Source organism: Macrobrachium nipponense, chromosome 5, assembly GCF_015104395.2.
Source record: "Macrobrachium nipponense isolate FS-2020 chromosome 5, ASM1510439v2, whole genome shotgun sequence".
Classification (NCBI taxonomy): Eukaryota; Metazoa; Arthropoda; class Malacostraca; order Decapoda; family Palaemonidae; genus Macrobrachium; species Macrobrachium nipponense.
In genome coordinates, this window is record NC_061107.1 from 57765678 (window position 1) to 57786222 (window position 20545).

Sequence of the window (20545 nt, forward strand, 5' to 3'; positions counted from 1 at the left end):
GCTGCATTAGATCCTCACTCTGTATGTACGTCTTGTAGAGGGAATGAATGCTCTTTTATTAACCCTTGCAAAGAGTGTGAGAATTTTGATGAGGATGGTTGGAAGGCTCTTTCTTCTTATGTGAGAAAGTTAGAGAAGGATAGGGCGTGCAAGGCTTCTTCAAGGAGCTCTAGTAAGATCGAGGGTGAGTGAAGTTGACGCTGAGAATCCTGTAGTAGAAGTAGTTCCTTCTCCGGTTTCAGCCCCTGTGCCCAGCTTTGAACCTGAAGATTCGTTTTCGGAAGTTGCTTCCGGGAGAGCCTCGATCAGGAGTAAGGAGAGCCTCGCTCGCTCTCGACAAGGTAAGAGTGATGAGTGAGATAGTGCAAGTGATCAGTGCAGTGCCTAGTGCAGTGGAGGGTGCGTCTGACCGGCTCACTAACGCTTCCAGGCCTAGACCTCTTCCAGACTCCCAGACCCAGTGGAGGAGGAAAGTCGAAAGCCGCAGGAAGGTTAGGGAGAACACCCCCACCGGTCAGGCATCCCCTCGGCAGACCCTGTTGCTCGTTCCCAGGCTGCCTGGATCAATCCAAGAAGGATTTATTGCGCCAGTGCTTCTCGTATCTTCGTCGCCTTCTCCTAGCGTAGATGGAGCGCCTCGGAGTCGTCGCACCCTCTCAGAGGCCCTGGAAAGCTCCTTGCCGCCCTTCCTTCCAGCCCCCGAATCCTTCGCGGAAGAACCAGAAGTGGAATGCAAGAGAGCCAAGATTTCGTCTTGTTTACCGCTTCTCCTGTTCGGTCTCGGACTTCGTCTCCTGTAGAGGAGTTTAAGAGGTCTCCTGCGCTGTATCCTGGCGGGTCTGAGGCGCAGATTGCGGCTTTAGCGGAGTCTATTGCCGGGACTTCTCATCGTCGGAAGGACGCCTCACTTCCGGTGAAGAAGTCTAAGAACGTTCCTTCTGCTAGATCTCCTCTGGCTAGAGAAGTTTTTGAGCCTTGTAGCAGGAAGTCAGAAGTGCAGGCTGAAGCTCGGGATCATTCTCCGAGTAGGCTCTCCTCTCTCCCCAGCAAGAGTTGTGAGCATGTCAGGCGTAAGGAGCCGGACAGGCTCTCTCCTCAGGATTTCCGCTCCTCTTCAGTTAGGCGTCAAGAGCTTGACAGACGTCAAGAGCCTCGTTTTCGTCAGGAGCGAAGGAAGAGTTCTTCGCCTGGTGGCCACTCTCCTTTTGACGGACGCTCGGAGCCTAGTAGGCGCCAAGAGCCTTGTAGGCGGCAATGGAAGCATTCTTCTCCGTTGGATCACTCCCGATTGGATAGGCGCTCAGAGCCTTGTAAGCGCCGCGCTTCTGACAGGGAATCCTCTGTGGATGTTTTCTCTCCCCGTGGCAGGCGTCAAGAGCCTGGTAGGGGTTTTGAGCCTGATAGGCACCAAGAGCCTGGCAGGCGTATTGGGGATGGCAGGCGCCAAGGAGCCTAGCAGGCGCAGAGAGCCTGATAGGCGCTCTCCCTTATCCAGACTCTCTGTGGATATAGACTTTGTTTCCGACAGGCGAGCTTCACTAGTAGGCGCTCTCCTAGCAGGGGGCGCTCTCCTAAGCAGGCGCTAGGTCTCCAAGTAGGCTCTCCTCACTGGTAGGAGTTTCTCCTGGTTAGGCGCTCCCCATTGTAAGGCGCTCTCCCAGTTGGATTTTCCCCTCCCAGTAGGGGCGCTCTCCAAGGATTAGCTCTCCTCCGGGCAATAGAACTTCTAGACGTCATTCTTCGGAGGAATTTATTGGGGATTCTGAGGAAGATTTGCCCAAGGATGCTTCGGTTTCTTCATATAAGAGACTGACCGACCTCCTCTTGCAAGATTTTGGGGAGTCTCTTTCGGCCGTTGCTCCTCCGTCTCCTCCGTCCTTATTTTCAACGACCAATACGGCTAAGAAGTCTTCAGTCGTTAAGATGAAGCCGCAGTGTCGATGAAGAAGGCTCTTAAGAAACTTTGACGACTGGTTGGTATCAAAAGAAGAAAGGAAAGGCAAGACCGTTTTTTCTTTCCCCGTCCAAACTGACGGGTAAGATGGGGTTCTGGTACGAGTCAGGAGAGCCCTGGGGTCTGATTCTTCCCTCTTCAGCAGACTCGGACTTCTCTTCGTTGGTTGAGTCCGCACGTCGCTCGGCGCTGAATTCTGCGAAGAACGACGTGGGGTTATGAGCGAGTTGGATCACCTTCTGAAGGAATGTTCCGAGTCTTAGAAGTTTTTTAACTTTCTTGACTGGACCCTTGGAGTCTTGCTAAGAGGACTCAAGAGCAAGACACTCTTTCACCTGAAGACCTTCACGCAGTTCTGTCTTGTATGGACAAGGCAGTGAGAGACGGTTTCCGGGGAGATTGCTTCACTTTTTGGTGCAGGAGTAGTAAAGAAGAGGGCCGTTTTCTGCTCTTTTCTTACCAAGGCGGTTTTCTCACGCACAGAGAGCTTCTTTGTTGTATTCACAACTTTCTCCGCAACTCTTCCGAAGAAGATAATTAATGATATCTCCAGCTCGTTGTCAGCAAAAGGGACGCAGGATATGCTGGCTCGCTCTGCTAGAATCCCGAAACCTTCGTTCCAACAGAAGACGAAGAAGGAGACTCAGAGTAGGCAAGAACCCTTTCGAGGAGGCCCTTCGTCTCACTCTTCTTCCTCCAGAGGTTCGAGACCACCTAGAAGAGGAAGGACCTTCTCTCGGTCTATTAGGGCCAAGAAGTAGTTCGTGTGTCCTCCAGACAACTGTGGGTGCCAGACTTCTGAACTTTGCAGATGTCTGGGCACGAAAGGGGGCGGACAACTGTCCCTCGCTATCATCAAGAGGGGATACCTCATTCCTTTATCTCGAGACCACCTTTGACCACCACTCCAAGGGAACTGGTGGCCAAATACAAAGACCCACTAATGAATCAAGCCCTCGCTCTAGCAGTAGAGCTGATGTTAGAGAAAGAGGCAATAGAGATGGTTCAGGACCCTCTTTCCGCGGGTTTCTACAAACCGTTTGTTCCTAGTTCCCAAGAACTCAGGAGGATGGAGGCCTGGTTCTGGACGTGACGCCGCCCTGAATGTCTTTGTGAAGAAGAGGAAGTTCGCTATGGAGACGACTTCATCAGTCTTAGCAGCTCTTTGTCCCCGGGGCGGACTGGATGGTGTCACTGGACCTTCAGGACGCTTATTTCCATGTGCCGATCCATCCTTCTTCTCGCAAAATTTCTCAGATTCATGTGGGGGAGGGAACGTTTTCAGTTCAGGGCCCTATGCTTCGGCCTTTCCATGGCCCCCCAAGTATTCACAGGGCTGACGAAGAACGTTGCTCAGTGGCTTCATCTCGAGGGAGTGAGGATTTCCCACCCTCTACTTGGACGATTGGCTTGTCAGGCCAATCCAAGGAGAAATGTCTGGAGGACTTACGATGACGTTGAATCTAGCAGCTTCTCTGGGTTTGCTAGTGAATTTCAAGAAGTCACAGCTAATCCCCAGTCAAGAGCGTATCTATCTGGGGATTCTGATGGCTTCTCAGGTTTTTCGGGCGTATCCGTCCCCAGAGAGGATAACCCGAGGTTTGGAGAAGGTAGCAATCTTTTCTAGAGAAAGATGTATGCACAGCGAGGGAGTGAATGAGTCTGTTGGGGACACTCTCCTCGCTGGAGCAATTCGTTCTCTAGGAAGGTTGCACCTCAGACCCCTACAGTTTCTTCCTGACGAGGAACTGGGGATCGAAGATCTCAAGGTCTGGACTTGCGTTCAAGATTTCGCAAGAGATAAAGGAGGATCTACGTTGGTGGCTAGACCCTCTACTGTTCAAGGAAGGCCTTTCCTTGCAGGTTCGGAATCCCAGCCTATGTTATATGCAGACGCTTCGGACATAGGTTGGGGAGCTACTCTCGGTCGAGAGAAGTGTCAGGCACCTGGATGGGGGATCAGGTGTCCTGGCACATCAACAAGAAAGAGCTAACAGCGATTTGGTTAGCTCTCAAGACCTTCAAACCCCTCGTAAGGGGAAAATCAGTTCAGATCAACTCGGACAACACCACAGCCCTGGCTTACATTCGGAAACAGGGGGGGACTCACTCTTTCTCCCTGTACGAGACAGCGAGATCGCTCCTCCTGTGGTCAGAGGAAAGGAAGATAAGTCTTCTCACCAGGTTCGTACAGGGAGAAAGAAAATGTCAGAGCGGATCTGCTAAGCAGAAGGAATCAAGTCCTTCCCTCAGAGTGGACTCTGCACGCGGAGGATATGCCAGGAGCTGTGGAGGACATGGGGCAGGCCCCATCTCGATTCTCTTTGCGACCTCCAGGAATGCGAGGATAGATCTATACTGCTCCCCTATTGCGGACCCAAGAGCAGTGGCAATAGATGCATTCCTGATGGATTGGAAAAACCTGGATCTTTACGCGTTCCCGCCTTTCAAGATTCTAGGGGAAACGTTAAGGAAGTTCGCAGCTTCAGAGGGAGCAAGGATGACTTTGATAGCTCCATCTGGCCCCAGCCCACGACTGGTTCACAGAGGTACTGGAATGGCTGGTGGATGTTCCAAGATCCCTACCACTAAGAGTCGATCTGCTCAAACAGCCCCACTTCGACAGGTTTCACAAAAACCTCCCCGCTCTCAGTCTGACTGGATTCAGACTATCAAGTCTCGTCAGAGCTAAGGGCTTTTTCGGCAAAGTCTGCAAGGGCTATTGCCAATGCACGTAGACCTTCCACATCTAGAGTCTACCAGTCGAAGTGGGATGTTTTTTCGACGTTGGTGCAGGACTCATAAAGTTTCCTCCTCCAGTACCTCTGTGACTCAGATAAGCAGATTTCCTTATCTCCTGAGGGAAAAATGTGGGTTAGTAGTCTCCACCATCAAGGGATACAGGAGCATGCTTTCCTCAGTTTTTCGTCATAGAGGATTAAAACATATCCGAAGACAAAGACCTCCATGATTTAATCAGATCTTTCGAGACGGTTAAAAGAACCTCCTCCTTAGTTCCTAGCTGGAATCTAGATGTTGTGCTGCTCTTCCTGAGGTCCTCAAGGTTCGAACCTCCCCATACAGCTTCATTCAGAGACCTTTCGATGAAGACACTTTTTCTCTGTGCGTTAGCTTCAGCGAAGAGGGTCAGCGAGCTGCAGGCTCTAGAAGGTGAGGTAGGTTCCAAGGAGTCTCCGCGGTTTGCTCTTTTCTTCCGGCTTTCCTAGCCAAAAATGAAAACCCTTCTTCAACCGTGGCCCAGGAGCTTCGAAATTAAAAAGCTTATCCTCCTTAGTTGGGACAGAAGAGGAGAGATCTCTTTGCCTGGTGAGAAGCCTGAAATTTTATCTTCAGAGGAAGAGAAGACTTGCTGCTAATGAGAGCAATCTCTGGTGCTCGGTAAGGACCCCAGTAGGCCTTATCTAAAAATGCCCTCTCATTCTTTATCAGGAATGTTATTAGAGAAGCCCACACTTCTTGCAATCAGCAACAGTTTAGTCTTCTGAAAGTCAAGGCGCACGAAGTACGGGCCATCGCGATGTCTTTGGCTTCAAGAAGAATATGTCATTGCAAAACCTCATGAAGGCCACTTTTTGGAGGTGTGAATCAGTCTTCTCCAATCACTACCCCCCAGATGCTGAAGCCTTGCCGAGGATGGGGGGCTTAGGGTTCAGCAGCTGGGACCTGATGCCTGGTGGGAACTACTTTCTCGCTGGGCCTTGGTTGCCCAGCTGTTGATCCAACTATAAGTCAGCTCTTTCTTTTACTAAAACTTTTCATCCTTCTGCTTCCTCCCCCTATAAGATACAGATTTTATGTTGATGACTTTTTGATTGGTTTTGGACATGATTTGGACTTACTCATTGGATTTGGTGGAGGGTGAGGATGGTTGGCATGCCACCTCACCCGTAGAACCTCTAGTACCTAACGTGGTCGAGCGAGGGGAAGTTTATATGTCAAACCCTGCTCTTAGTGCTGGGTCTGATCTCGACGGACATCATGACGCCTTAAGCACTGAGGGTGGGGTGTATATCTGGGTGGTACCCCTAGGGCAGCCCTGTATGGGATAACACTGTCCTCTAAATGTGGCTCCATGGTGGGTGGGGGGCTACCTGGACGAATCATAAATCCTTCGTCTTATGGCGACATTACTTAGATCTTTGGTTGACGACTTAGGCAAGAATAAGGACAAGGAAAAACCTGGTAATTCCTCCATTGTAACTTTGGAGCCTTTTTCAAATGAGCTCCTTGTTACAAACATTCTGCATGTGAAACCAGTCCCTTTAGACTGGAATTATGACACGATATATAATGAATTTTGTAAATTTGGGAACATCAAAGAATTAAGAAATAAACTTGGCAATAATTATGGTTTTTTTGAATTCTGGATAGTTTTCAACTCTGAATCGGAAGCTCACAGAGCCTTTAGAGAATTTAGGTCGGATTCTATGAGTGTTGGACTTGTAGAGGCAGAAGAGGTCCCTAGAAATCTTGACATTTATAAACCACCAAATGAAATAAAAGATCCTAATAGAATAAGTAAAATCTCCAGATCTCCAGACCCAGCTAAGTGGTTAATTATCTCTACGCATGGTGAGAGAGGCAACCTCTTCAAGGTGAAAAGGTTGGTAAGCCAGAAAATCGGCAATGTTTGGGAGCCCAGAAGTATCTCGCTTTGGGCGTAATAGTTTTTTAGTTCATACCAAGACCAATGTTCAGTCGGTAATGCTACTAAATTTGAAGCTTGATCCTGAGGGTATGGTAAAAGAGGTAAAACCTCACTATAATTTTAGTTACGCGAAGGGTGTTATCTTTAATGAAGATTTACATGAAATGGATGAGGAGGAAATTTTGGATATGTGTCCAGACGTGGTTTGGAAGGTTTTTAAAGTGCCCCGCTCATCGATGCTTATTTTAACATTTATAAATTCTTTCCTGCCATCTGAAATTATTCTTGACAGTGAAATCTTGAAAGTTCGTCCTTATAGACCGAGAGTGCTCCAGTGCTTTAAATGTTTTGGTTTGGACACTCCTCTAATGTTTGTACCAGAAATAAACTCTGTGAATCGTGTGGCCAGCCTGAGCACGAGGAATGTTCTGGACCGGTAATGTGCATAAACTGTAAGGGTGAACATCGAGCCCGTGATAAGAAATGTAGTGAATTCAAAAAAGAACAAGAGGCATTACTAAATCTATTGCTGAACATATCAGTGTGGGACAGGCCAAAAAGCTGTTGGGCAGGAAATCCTATTTGGATGCCTTGAAGGCACAACAAGTTGAGTACTGCTTCTTCTAGTGCCCCTTCTGGCTGGGGTCCCCGGTGCCCCGCTGGTGGGGTTTTCCACCACACCCCCTCTATGGGACACCCCGTGCCCCCTCTGTGGGGTTCTTCCCGTGCCCCACCTGGTGGGACCTCCATGCCCCCCCTGGTGGGGCTTGCGTGGCCCCCCAGGCCCCCCGGTGGGGCTTCCCGTGCCCCTCCTGGTGGGGTTTCCCATGTTGCAGAGACTCTGGTTAAGCCAGGGGACCCTGTTGATTCTAGGGTTCAAACCATCTCAGGATGACGACGACTTCTCTGTGTCAGGGACATTGCCTGACATTGAGCCCTTACCTGATCCTGACGTTACAGTGCACCGTGGAGATGACGGTGAGGAGATTGAGGCCCTCCTTATTTGTCAGAAGAGGTCCCTTTCTCCCTCTTGCGCCCTCATTCACAGGTCTTTCAGATATCAAAGGAAAAACAAAAGCAAAACTGAAAGGGCAAGTGAAGGCCTTCATCAAAAAGATTGTAACACCTAGATCTAGATCTAGTAGTACTGGTAAAGCTGATAAGAATATCTCTCACCAGGACACAGATTCCTAAATTAGTAGAGAATTTTAAGATCCCTTCCTCTAAATAATGGCTCTCATGCAGTGGAACATCCGTGGCTTTATATCAAATAGAGAGCAAGTTCGGGTTCTGTTTAAGGAACATGATTTATCTGCGATGTGTCTACAAGAGACAAAGTTGGGAGAGCACACACCCAAATGTGGGTTTTAATTATTCCTTTCACAGGTCTTCACCCCTGATAGGTGTACGTGCTCAGGGAGGCACAGGCATCATAGTCCGCAAGTCTGTTAATCACACAGGGTTGTTCAATTGAACACTGTGTTGCAGGCTTGTGCAGTCCAAATTTTTAATTATAAATGGATCACAATTTGCTCTCTCTACCTTGATCCATCATTAGAAAAATATTACAGGATGCTCAGGGTAATCTCCGCCAGCTAGAATTAAACGACCTACAGACACTGATAGACCAGCTTCCTAAACCCTTCATTCTGACGGGGGATTTTGAATGCCAAGCACACCCTCTGGGGAGAGCCAAACTGCGACCGCTGGGTTTAATAATAGAACAGCTGCTTGACTTGAATGACATCACTTTAATGAATGATGGTTCCCCTACAAGACATGATGTTTTTCATAATACTGATTCAGCCATTGACCTCACTATCTGCTCTTCGTCTTTGAGGTTAGATTACAGTGGGTAGTAGACCAGAATGATCATGGCAGTGATCATTGGCCCATTCACTTAAAGTATATGAAAAATATTCCATCTCCATGTTTACCAAAATGGAAGGTAGGGGAGGCTGACTGGGGATTATTCAAAAAATCTACTGAAATTGATCAAGAGATAAATGATTTTCAGAGCCCAACATCTGCTTATGAGTATTTAATCAGTATATTGTTGTGTGGTGCCATGCTGTCTATTCCTCGAACTTCTGGTAAACCTCGGGCGTCCTTTTAGTACCTTGGTGGAGTGATGCATGCGCATTGAGCCGAAAAGATAACTAGAACTTGCTACAAGAGATATCGTAGATACCCTTGCTTGGTAAATAAAATTATCTATAAAAGAGCTCTTGCTAAGCAAAAAGAAAACATTTAAGCAAGCAAAGAGGGAATCGTTTATCAGATATATAAGTGAATTAAAATATGATTCGCCGATGTCATTAGTCTGGAACAGAATCCGAAAGCTGCAAGGGAAATTTTCTCCACCTCCCTGCCTATATTGAAAATTGATGGCTTCCTCATATCTGATTCTGGAGAAGTTGCAGAAACCTTTGGTAGGCATTTCTCCAGTATATCTAGTGCCCTACATTACTCTCCTGCATTCAGGAATAATAGGGACGGTACCACGGTTGTTCCTGCTGTTAGTTTAAATTCAGAGTCGTATAATCTTCCTTTCACCATGAAAGAGTTAGATCATGCAATCTCGTTATCTTCCCCAACATCTCCTGGTGAAGATGATATACTCTACTCAATGATTTTTAATTTGCCTAGAAGTACAAAACAATTTCTTTTAGACATTTTAAACAGTTTTTGGCTTTCAGGAACTTCACCAGAGTCTTGGGAAGATTTTGATTATTGTACCTGTTTTAAAACCTTTTAAAGATTCCTTCCTTCCTAAGAACTATAGGCCAATTGCTCTAACCAGTTGTGTTAGCAAGATTTATGAGAGGATGGTGAATGCTCGACTTGTGGTGGTATTTGGATTCAAAGAATCTTTTATCTAATCGGCAGTTTTGGCTTTAGGAAAAATAGAAGTACTTCTGACCCTTTGATGTTCCTTACTCGGGAGATACAGAATGCTTTTGCTGTGCAAAACCAGACTGTTTGCAGTGTTCTTTGACCTAGAAAAAGCCTACGACACGACCTGGCGAGGGGGTATCCTTTTGCAACTTGTAGAGTGGGGTGTTGTGGGTAATTTATTCTATTGTCTGAAAGATTTTTTTGTCAGAACGTTACCTTGAAAGTAAGAGTGGGCTCTTACATTTCTTCTGCTTTTCCTCAGGAAGAAGGGTTACCTCAGGGAAGCGTTCTTAGTCCAACACTCTTTAATGTAGCTGTCAACGGTCCTACTAGAACAAGTTCCTGTCGGGGTGCATGGTCTGGCCTTTGCTGATGATTATGCAATAATCTGTAGTAAGTCCACAGCTGTTGAAGCTTGTCAAATGATCCAGACTGCTATTAATGCTTCAACATCATGGGCCAGTGCTAAAGGGTTCAAAATTTTCACCAGAAAAAAACCAAAGCTATACGATTTTGTCGATTACGAAGAGTGGAAGAGATCCCTACGTTGTTTTTAAACGATTCGATTTTACCTTATGAAGATAGCATTAAGTATCTAGGTTGTTACATTTGATAAGAAATTAACTTTTACTCAACATGTTAATGAAGTTGTATGTAACGTGAAACTTCGACTTAATATTCTTAAAGTTGTATCTAATTTTAACTGGGGGGCAGATCGAATTACCCTTTTGAGGATGTACCAGGTGTTATGCCTAAGCAAAATTGATTATGGTTGCCAAGTTTATGGTTGTGCGTGCAAGACAACACTGCAGAAATTAGATGTTGTCCATAATATGGCTTTACGTTAGTATTTGTACGGGAGCCTATAGAACTTCACCAGTAGAAAGCCTATATGTTGAGTCCGGTTTTCCCCACTATTTATCCGTAGGGTGAGGAATTAGGCTTGAGAGCCATATCAAGAATACTTACGTCAAAGCTAAACCCTAACTATGAGTACGTTAGAGAACCAACTGACAGAGCCCCAAATAGACCGAGACTTCCAAAGCCGCTTGAGGTCCGACTAGCAAGCTCTGCCCAGGGAGGTGGGATTACTTCCCCCCTGCAGTAGCTGAAATTTCGCCTTCAAAGTTTCCTCCTTGGAATAGACCATGCCTAGAAATCTGCCCAATTAGGGACAGCAGGAGCAACAGTTCTGGTGAACAGTTGAGGGCAAGTTTCTTGGACCATGCTTCCGAACATGGTGATTCTCATCATATATATACTGATGGCTCGAAGGGTTCTGATGGTGTTGGTTGCTCTGTAGTGACTGGTGGTAATATAATTAAAAAGAAACTTCCTTCTAATTCTTCTGTTTTTACAGCTGAACTGCTGGCAGTTTTTGACTGCTCTTAAATATATCTTTTTATAGTTCTTGTACCAACAAGGTTTTTATTTAACATTTTTACCGACTCTTTGAGTGTTTATCTTCTCTAAAAAGCCTAGTCTCTTGCCATCCTTTAGTGCAAGAAGTACAAGATTGGTTTTATCTTTTAATTAATAGAAGAGGATTTTCTGTTGGATTTTGTTGGGCTCCGTCCCATGTTGGAATTGTTGAGAATGAGCGAGCCGACGCTGCTGCTAAGGCTGCAACTAGGCTTAGGCACATTTCCAACATGGCGTCCCTGTATCTGATTTTTAAAAGTACCATTCGATTTTATTGTAGAGACCAGTGGCAGGCCCACTGGTCTACTTTAGATAATAATCTTAAATTGAAATCGATTAGGCCTTCTGTCATCCTTGGCCTCATAGCCGGATGGATAGAAGGTCTGAGATAGTTTTAGCTAGATTGCGTATTGGCCACACTAAATATACTCACGGGTATCTAATGACGAGTGGAGCAGATAGGCAGGTCCTCGCTGTTCCACCTGTCATGTGGATTTGACTGTGGTGCATATTTTGGTGGAGTGCCCTCATTTTGAAACCAAACGTAGAGCTTGTTTGCTGGCAAATAAGTCTCTTGCCGATATTTTAGGTGAAGGTGCTCGGGAGAGCAAATTATGACATTTTTAAAAAATATTGGTCTTTTTTACGAATTGTAGTTTTCTTTTAGCTCCGGCGCTTGGCTATGTGCCAAAATTTTATAATCTAATCTAATCTAGTTTTCTTTTAATTGTTTTAGGTTTCTTGTTTGGTTTTATGAATGAATGATTTGTATGTTAGATCGGTTGTGTGTATGTTTGTTGTGACAGTGACTTTTTTTATTAAGATATATATGCGCTGAATGGCCCCTCGGCTCCGGCGCTTGGCTATGTGACCAAAAATGTTATAATCTAATCTAATTCTCCAATTACTACCTAAAAGACGTATCGATTACGTATGAAAAGTGTTTTGGGGCTAGGCCCTTACGTATCAGCGGATTCAGTGCTGGGGCAGGGAGCTGAAACACATCCTTTTTAATCTTTTTCCCTGTTAGTTTTAATTTTGAGTTTTTGGTTGTACGAAGAGGTTGCAGGAGGCAGCTCCTTCTTTCGTATACTAATATTAGTACTTTGGTTAGGTGATCTGTTGTGCTTGAGGCTCCTTGCAATTGGTAGTGATAGGCTCTGGCATGTAAGCGGGTTGATCCCCATTGACCAGACCCTGCTTGGATTCTGCCAAGTAAGTGGACTCAGTTCCCATTGGTAGACCCAAAGAGTTCTTCAGCCATAGGTCACGCCCTCGCTGAGACTCTTTAGGCAACGCAGACTAATAGACAGTAACTATGAAGTCTTCTGCCTAAATCAGGTAAGAACCAGAGGTTTATTTTTTATTTTTTATCCTTTAACATGTGTTGTCCCCACTTTCTAGGTGAGTATGTGTCCTCTTTCCCTCCACCAAGGGTGTCAATGAGCTAAGTATATATCTGGCAGGGAAGTTCATGTACAAAAATGATATTGTTAGTATACAATAAAGTTTTGTACATACTTACCTGGCAGATATATACGATTGATGGCCCGCCCAGAATCCCCTCAGGAGACAGGTGGAAAAAAATAATCTGACAAGAAAGGGGGACTGGTTCTTACATCCGCCACCCAGCGGCGGATAAGGTAGATCACCTGACCTACCTGTAGCATGTGCCGCGAGTTTTGAATTTTCTGTCGTGACGTCAGAGACCTAAGCTAAGTATATATCTGCCAGGTAAGTATGTACAAAACTTTATTGTATACTAACAATATCATTTTAGGACTTAAAAGAACGTTTTAATTCCGAAAAATAATTACTTAAATTTGAGTCAGAATCGAGTTACTTTTTCAATAACGAATATTTTCAAATTAATCATCATAAATATGTAAAATATTGATGTTTTACTATTTATTTAAATAATTATCTAGTGCATGCTTCGTCGTCGTATTCTACCAAAACAGTAGTTTCCTTAAAGACGTCGTGGCCAGTGACCGTGTTCCGATTGTTGTGATGAAAGTGTCCCAGCGTCTATGGGCTAGTCCATGCGGTTGTTTACCCTAGTAGGGTAAACAACCGCATGGACTGGCCTAACACACCGATGGTCACGGATGGCCACCCTCCGAAAAAGTACTTATAACGCGTCCTGACACCGGAGATGGGCATCAGTCGCGCCTTGTTGTTGGTGAGGGACGGAGCTAAAGACCTCTATCTCCTTTTCGAAGTAAGTATTTTCTCCAAAGTTAGAAATTAAGGCCAAATTTAAAGCATTAAACAGAGGGTAGTGAAAAGGGTGGCCAACGCAGTGCAAATCTCACCAAAACGCTTTCAAAATTTTTACTTACGCTTAAATATGTTAGAAGATTGACATCATCTCGATGTTTGTGGAGTCGCTTGTGTCAACAAACTTCCCATTTCCTGTGATAAATCCGTACACCACTTGTACCCATAGACGCTGGGGTACTTTCATTACAACAATTGGAACACGGTCACTGTCCACGACATTTTTAAGGAAACTACTGTTTTGGTAGAAGATGATGACAAAGCGTGCACTAGATAATTATTTAAATAAATAGTAAAACATCAATATTTTACATTTTGTTCATGAAACTTACCTGACAGATATATGATAGCTGTATTTTCTGAAGTCCAACAGAATTTAAAAATTCGCGGCACACGCAGTGGGCGGCCAGGTGTAGTACCCATTCCCGCCGTGGGAGGCGGATATCAGTAACTATTCCCATTTTCTATTCATATTTTTTCTGTCGCCGGTCGGTAAAACAACTGTTTACAGACCTCCGCCTAGGATTTTGTTTAAAACTTCATTAGCCGCTTAAGTATCCTAATTATTCTTTCGATTATTAACTTGGATTTGTGGCTAGGCATACGTTATCGTAAATTTTTCATTGCATTTGATGTCTGAAGTGAGTTCTAGCCTAGTTTCAGACTTTGTTGTCTGCATGGTAAGGTGAGGCTACCGGAACTTTCGGTAGACACTCGCTAGTATATATGACGTTTACATGTTTTCTTTGCATAAGTTCAATGTAATTAGTGTAATGTGTGACTGATTACAGAAGAAGGAGGATTCATGTACGCATTTTAGAGCGTGTTAGAATCAGGAGTTTTCCTCCACATTATCTTGATAAAACTTATAGAAAGGTAAAACAGAAGTTAGAAATAATGAACCTTCTAACCTCCTGTAGATTTTATTTTGCCTAACCTGTGGTATGGCTTACAGGCCTAGTAGAAGTGTCTGCTAGAGGATTACATCAAGTAATCTTTGGCTAAAGTGCTCGCTCTCCAATCAGTGTTGTGAAGTGTAGTGCCCCTTGTGTTGTGGAGGGGGCGTCAGATCGGCCCCCATAATGCCTCTAGGCCTGGACCTCTGTCGGACTCCCAGGACTCTGGGAGAGGGCATGTCGAAAGCCGCAAGAGGGTAACGGGGGCTCCCCACCGATCTGGCGTCCCTTCGGCAGAACCTGTTGACGCTTCCAGGCTGCTAAAGATCGTGCACGTGCACGAATCTTGAAGGATTGCTTCTCGTCCTCCGAGGCGTCCTCCCCGCAAGCAAGGGTTGGAGCTCTCAGAAGGACTCGCCCGGCCCTCTAAGAAGCTTTAGAGAGAAGGACGCTTCACGGTCCTCTCTCTCGTTAGGAGGGAACGTCAGATCGGCCCATAACGCCTCTAGGCCTAGACCTCTGTCGGACTCCCAGGAAACCACGGAGAGGGCATGTCAAAAGCCGAAGGAAGGTTACGGGTTTTTCATGCTGATCTGGCTTCCTTTCGGCAGGTCCTGTTGTCGCTTCCCAGGCTGCCGAAGATTGAGCACGTGCACGAATCTTGAAGGATTGCTTCTCGTCCTCCGAGGCGTCCTCCCCACACAGGGGTTGGAGCTCTCGGAAGGACTCGCGCCCCCTAAAGAAGCTTTAGAGAAGAAACCGCTTCACGTCCTCTCTCTCTTGTCACGAGAGGATGAAAAGAGTCCTGTGCCCTGTCAGGGCTCACGAGTTATATTTACATAAACGAAGGAAGTAGGAGGTCCTTCGGGTAATGTATGGTGCTCAGGAAGAGACCACATTTACCCTTTTCGAAGAATGCACTGGCTCTTTTCCTAAGGGAAATATTAAGGAGGCTCATTCATCTTGCCAGAAGAGTGATTTGAGCCTCCTGCGAGTGAACGCTCATGAAGTTAGAGCTGTTTCAACCTCGCTAGCATTCCAAAAGGATTTGGTAATCAAGCACATTCTAGATTCCACCTTTTGGAGGAGTAACTCAGTATTAGTCTCCTCTCCTAATGGCGCTCCGTATACGTTATGTAACGTTCGCTTTACTTCGAAAAAGCAAGCTGATAAGTTTGACGTCCGGCAAGCTGCTTTGCACAGTCAAACAACTTATGTCTCTGGTTCGGCATAAGAAGGGCAATTTAGACGTGAAGAAGTTTTTGAGGTGCTCGACGTCCTATAGTGGAGACATTCTCCAGGGACGCTCGGCAAGCACCTTGCGGGGGTGTCTTGTTTTGGACGCTCGGCGTTCCTTTTGCTGAGTGCGTTTCTGGAGATGGTCTTTTGCATTACTAAGACGCAAGTTGTCGCACAGGCGGCCACTGTCTTTGTAAGAAGGTATGAAGGTCTTTAAGGCCCGTCTTGAAGACGAAAGCCATACGTCTTCCTTTAGTGTTCACACACTTCAGGAGCAGCGTGCAGGCTCTCCATGAGACTCGCATGAGGACGTCCCTTGAAAATATTCAACGTCATTAATGCAAAACGCGGTTCGTCGTAACATTGAGATGTTGGAAAGGTCGCTCGCCAGGACGCCTCTTGGCGGGCCTTGCATGCATCAGGACGCTCAGCAGGACGCTAAGCAGGACACTTTTGAGGACGCTCAGCAGGACGCTTTTGAGGACGCTCAGCAGGACGCTTTTGAGGGACGCTCAGCAGGACGCTTTTGAGGACGCTCAGCAGGACGCTCAGCAGGACATTCGCCAGGACATTCGCCAGGACGCTTCGGTGAAGCTCGGCAGGACGCTTTGCGAGAGTAAAGGCGTCTTATTTGCTGGTCACGACGTTTCTTAGGACGCTTGACGCTTTATAAACGCTCGTCAGACGAGGTTTTTTTCAGGACTCTCCACAGGACATTCCTTTACAAAAAAGGATTCGGAGTTAGCGGAGAGACATACCCGAATTTTTTCTTCGATCCCCTCTTTTTCCTACTTCATCGATTTCTCTGAGAATCGGGAAGATTATATACTCGGATTCCTGGGTGACTTTTTGGTCATGTTAAAGGGTTTTCCCCTATTAGCAAAGTGCTAATAGTTTTGTCAAGTAAGGACGTTTTCCCCATTGTCAAGATATTAAACGTTTTGTCATTTAAGTGGGGGACCCCTCATTAATGGGGTAGTCTCATTGACATAGATTTTAACGTTTTTATCGTTTAAGCTGATAAAATCGTTAACAAATTTCGGAAGAGCTCTCATTCATTTTCAGAGGCGTCATCCGGGGAGTAAGAAAAAAGACTTGTAGACTAGATCCAGGAAGTCTTATGTCCAATATCATAAGAACATTGAACGGTCCTTTTCGATCCTCGGTTCTCTCTTGATGATCTCTATTCGAATATTACTCCCTTTTCTTGGAAAAGTCTTGGTAAAGAGTCAAGGAGTTCTTTTAAAAAGCCTCATTCATTAGAGCGTGGACAGTCGTTTTCCTTTCTTTCTCTCTTCCTCGTCGAGGAAAGATGTAGTAGAGAATTCGATGTTCAAATTACTACAATACTTTCGTAGTTTATCTTTGCGTCATTTTGCTAACGCATGGGTCAAGTCATATACGCATATCGTATTTACCTCTGCGGATAGAAGCCAAAAGAACTGTTGTTCTAATGTATTTATTTGACACTCCCTTCAACCTTCCAAGAGTTTTCGGAGTAAGAACAACTCTTCAGGTATTGTTACACGAACAACACCGACTCGCTTCTGTTTTTAGCGAATTCTGTTTCGTTTAAATAGGCCTGCTTGAGAGTTTTCCTTTGGCTCGATAATATCATACCTATTCCTTCGTAAAGGGAGTAGCTGGCAACTCAGGCAGTTAGTATTCTGTTCACCATTGAAGCTTTCCTTCGAGGAAGACTTCTCCTTCACTCTCTTTGATAGAGATCGAAGGTGGTCGATCTCCAATCCTTATTTTGTTTTCTTGAAGGAAAGAATTTAGGATGGAGATCGTTGTTCAGAATCCTATAAATATACTACGTATATTAACCTCGCGACATGATTCTACTAAGCAGTTGAATTGTCCGAGGGGTAGGCGCATATCCTAGTTATTCTACAGATTGCGACTTAGACGAGAAGTATTCTAATTGAACTGCAACTCTGGGTTGCCTGCAACCTCCAGGAGTTTGTTTCAATTTTATATACTTATGGTTTTGTCACGACAACACCATTTCAACTTTTATATTTACCGAAATTCGTTTCGCCTAAATATAATTGCTCGAGCATATCTTTTATGCTCGGTGGTTCTAGCCGAACGCATTCCTTTGTGGAATATGCCTGGCAACTCAGGATGACGAGTCTGCGGGAGCTCAAGCTCAGCTACTGCATATTGAACTGCCTGATAGCAGCTCAGTATCAGCTGGGCCTCCGAGATGCACGGTTGGTTATGTCTCTCTCTCTCTCCTGCTTTGATTGACTACCGAACCGTATCTCTGCCCAACAATCATGGACTTAGGTCTCTGATTAACGGGGTTCTCGCAATTATGAAGGACCATCTACTGCTGTGACGATAGATTCCATCGCCTTCGATATTGCGAGAATTTTCAACAGAGATATCTCTTAGACTCTTTCATCTTTCTGTTTAACGCACGGTAACAGAAGTCTGTACAAGTCTCCCGCTGCATCACACTGCGATAATGCGAATGATTTTGCAGACATCTGGGTTTGTGTCTTTAAAATATCTCATATTCGTAGGTGTACAATTGTTCATTGTTCAACCCGAGTAACAGATATGTCAAAAGACATCGCCTACTCTCCGACCTGACAGCTCTACTTCCAAATGTTCAGCCCATGAGAAGCAGTTCTTCAGGCAGCTTTCCCCTGTGTGTTTTCATTACTGAAGAACGCCCCGCTTTTCATTGCAACTACGACTTCTCATCGGACAGCAATGAAATAGCGGTTAGCGTTTTCAGTCATTTGTAGGCACAGGTTCAGAATCTTGAGAATCCTTCTCTCGATTTGTCTGTGAAGACGTGGGTTGCATTCAATATCTACCTTCGTCTTCAACGGTACAGAGCGATAAGATCTTCAGAGTAATGGCAGCCTCTTGGCCAAGGCAAAGCAGTGCTGCCTATTTTCAGTGTTCAATCGGAGGAGGCCGTTTCTGGAGATAGTGAAGGGAAATGATTGTTATTCCTCCACCTCGACCTCTGTGAAGTTCCTTATGGTTCTATCTTTCCGTCTGAAGTATGAGATAAGCTAGAAGTCCTAACTATTGTAGAATATGCAAATATGTTGTTGACGGCCTCTAAGCTCAGAGATTCGGTTCTGTCAAACAACAAAGCTTCACGATCTTTGAGGTCTGTGGAGATCTTCAAAATTCTCTGGATCAAAGGTTCCGGCATGGAACTTAGACGTAGTCTGAGTTTCTGATGCCGAAAGCAATTCGAACCTCCTCTTTCTGCGAACTTAATACATGTGACCAGAAAGGCTAATATTCTAACCGCTCTAGCCACGACAAAGAGGGTTAGTGAGGTTTTAGCCATCATCAGAGGTTTTGGCTTTAAAAGGACATAATGCGGTCTGTCCTCTAAGCATTCCGTTCTTGATAAGAACGAAACCTGTCAACCCTTGACCCGAAGGCTTGGAGACCAAGGGTATGGCACAAATTATTAGGGCAAGGGCATTAGAGAGTCCTGTGCCCTGTAGGGTCTCTCAAGTTTTATCTTGATAAAACTATAGAAAGTCAAGGGCAACGGACAATCTGCGGTGTTTCCGTAAAAAGACCAGACTGGTTCATGTCCAAAAACACCCTGGCATTTATAGCAAGGAGTTCTTTTAAGAGGTCTCATTCATTGTGTTGCATAAAGATTTGAGATTTTTTCTTAATATGAATGCTCAAGAGGTGAGGGCGCGGCCTCGGAAGCATTTCAACAGGAGCATGACACTCAGTAACATCCTGAGTGCCACGCTTTAGCGAAGCAACTCTGTGTTCGCTTCACACTCCCGACAATCTGCGGTGTTCCGTAAAAGGACCAGACTGGTTCATGTCAAGAACACCCTGGCATTATAGCCAAGGAGTTCTTTTAAGAGGTCTCATTCATTATGTTTGCATAAAGATTTGAGATTTTTTTCTTAATATGAATGCTCAAGAGGTGAGGGCGCGGCCTCGGAAGCATTTCAACAGAGCGTGACACTCAGTAACTTCCTGAGTGCCACGCTTTAGCGAAGCAACTCTGTGTTCGCTCACACTCCCGAACGGGATGTGAAGACGACATTTCAGATCCGTAAGTCGCTAGGGACCATACATATCCTGTAGATATATTATTGGGGGCAGGAAGCAACACGAATCCTATCCTATAGAAAAGGGATAGGTGTGCTTTTAAAACTTTGAAGGGTTGGTCGCTTGAGGCGCGTTCCTTTTCTTTAGCCTAGAAGTTATGGAACTAACTTTGATAGGTTAGGTCAGGTGGTGGTTTTAGCTTTGTTGCCCTCAGAAGTATGGTCATATGGTCTAGTCACATTGTGGTCACGCCCCGTTGATAGATCATTTAAAGCGCACCAGCATTACAGGTCTCTACCTCGCTGGCAACTCTAGTAACGCAGAAGCAGACTTTGGTGACAGTAATCACGAAGTCGGCTATGCTAAAAGGTGAGGAACTAAGATGTATATCATCTACTTAATTTAAGTTTCCCAAAAAATCCTATTCTGTCTCTTCCCACCATCCGAAGGTGGGATTCAGCTATATATATCTGTCAGGTAAGTTCATGAACAAAAATGTTATTGTTATAATACAATTAAGTTTGTTCATACTTACCTGGCAGATATATATAATTAAAGTGCCCACCACCCACCTCCCCTCAGGAGACAGTGGCACTGATAAAATATGAATAGAAAATGGGAAATAGTTCCTGATATCCGCCTCCCACGGCGGGAATGGGTACTACCACCTGGCCGCCCACTGCGTGTGCCGCGAATTTTTAAATTCTGTCGGACTTCAGAAAATACAGCTATATATATCTGCAGGTAAGTATGAACAAACTTAATTGTATTATAACAATAACATTTTGTTCATGAAACTTACCTGTCAGGATATATATATGCTGTATTTTCTGAAGTCCGACAGAATTTTAAAAACCTCCGGCACACGCAGTGGTCGGCCAGGTGGTTAGTACCCATTCCGCCGCTGGGAGGCGGGTATCAGGAACCATTCCCGTTTTCTATTCATAATTTTTTTCTGTCGCCGTACTGGAAACACTGTTTTCAGTACCTCGTCTTAGGATTTTGGAGACTTCATTGCCGCTAAGTATCCTAATTGTCTTTTAATTTATTTACATGGATTTGTGGCTAGGATACGCTATCTTAAATTGATTTGAATTTGATTCATTTTTGCATAAGATATCTGAA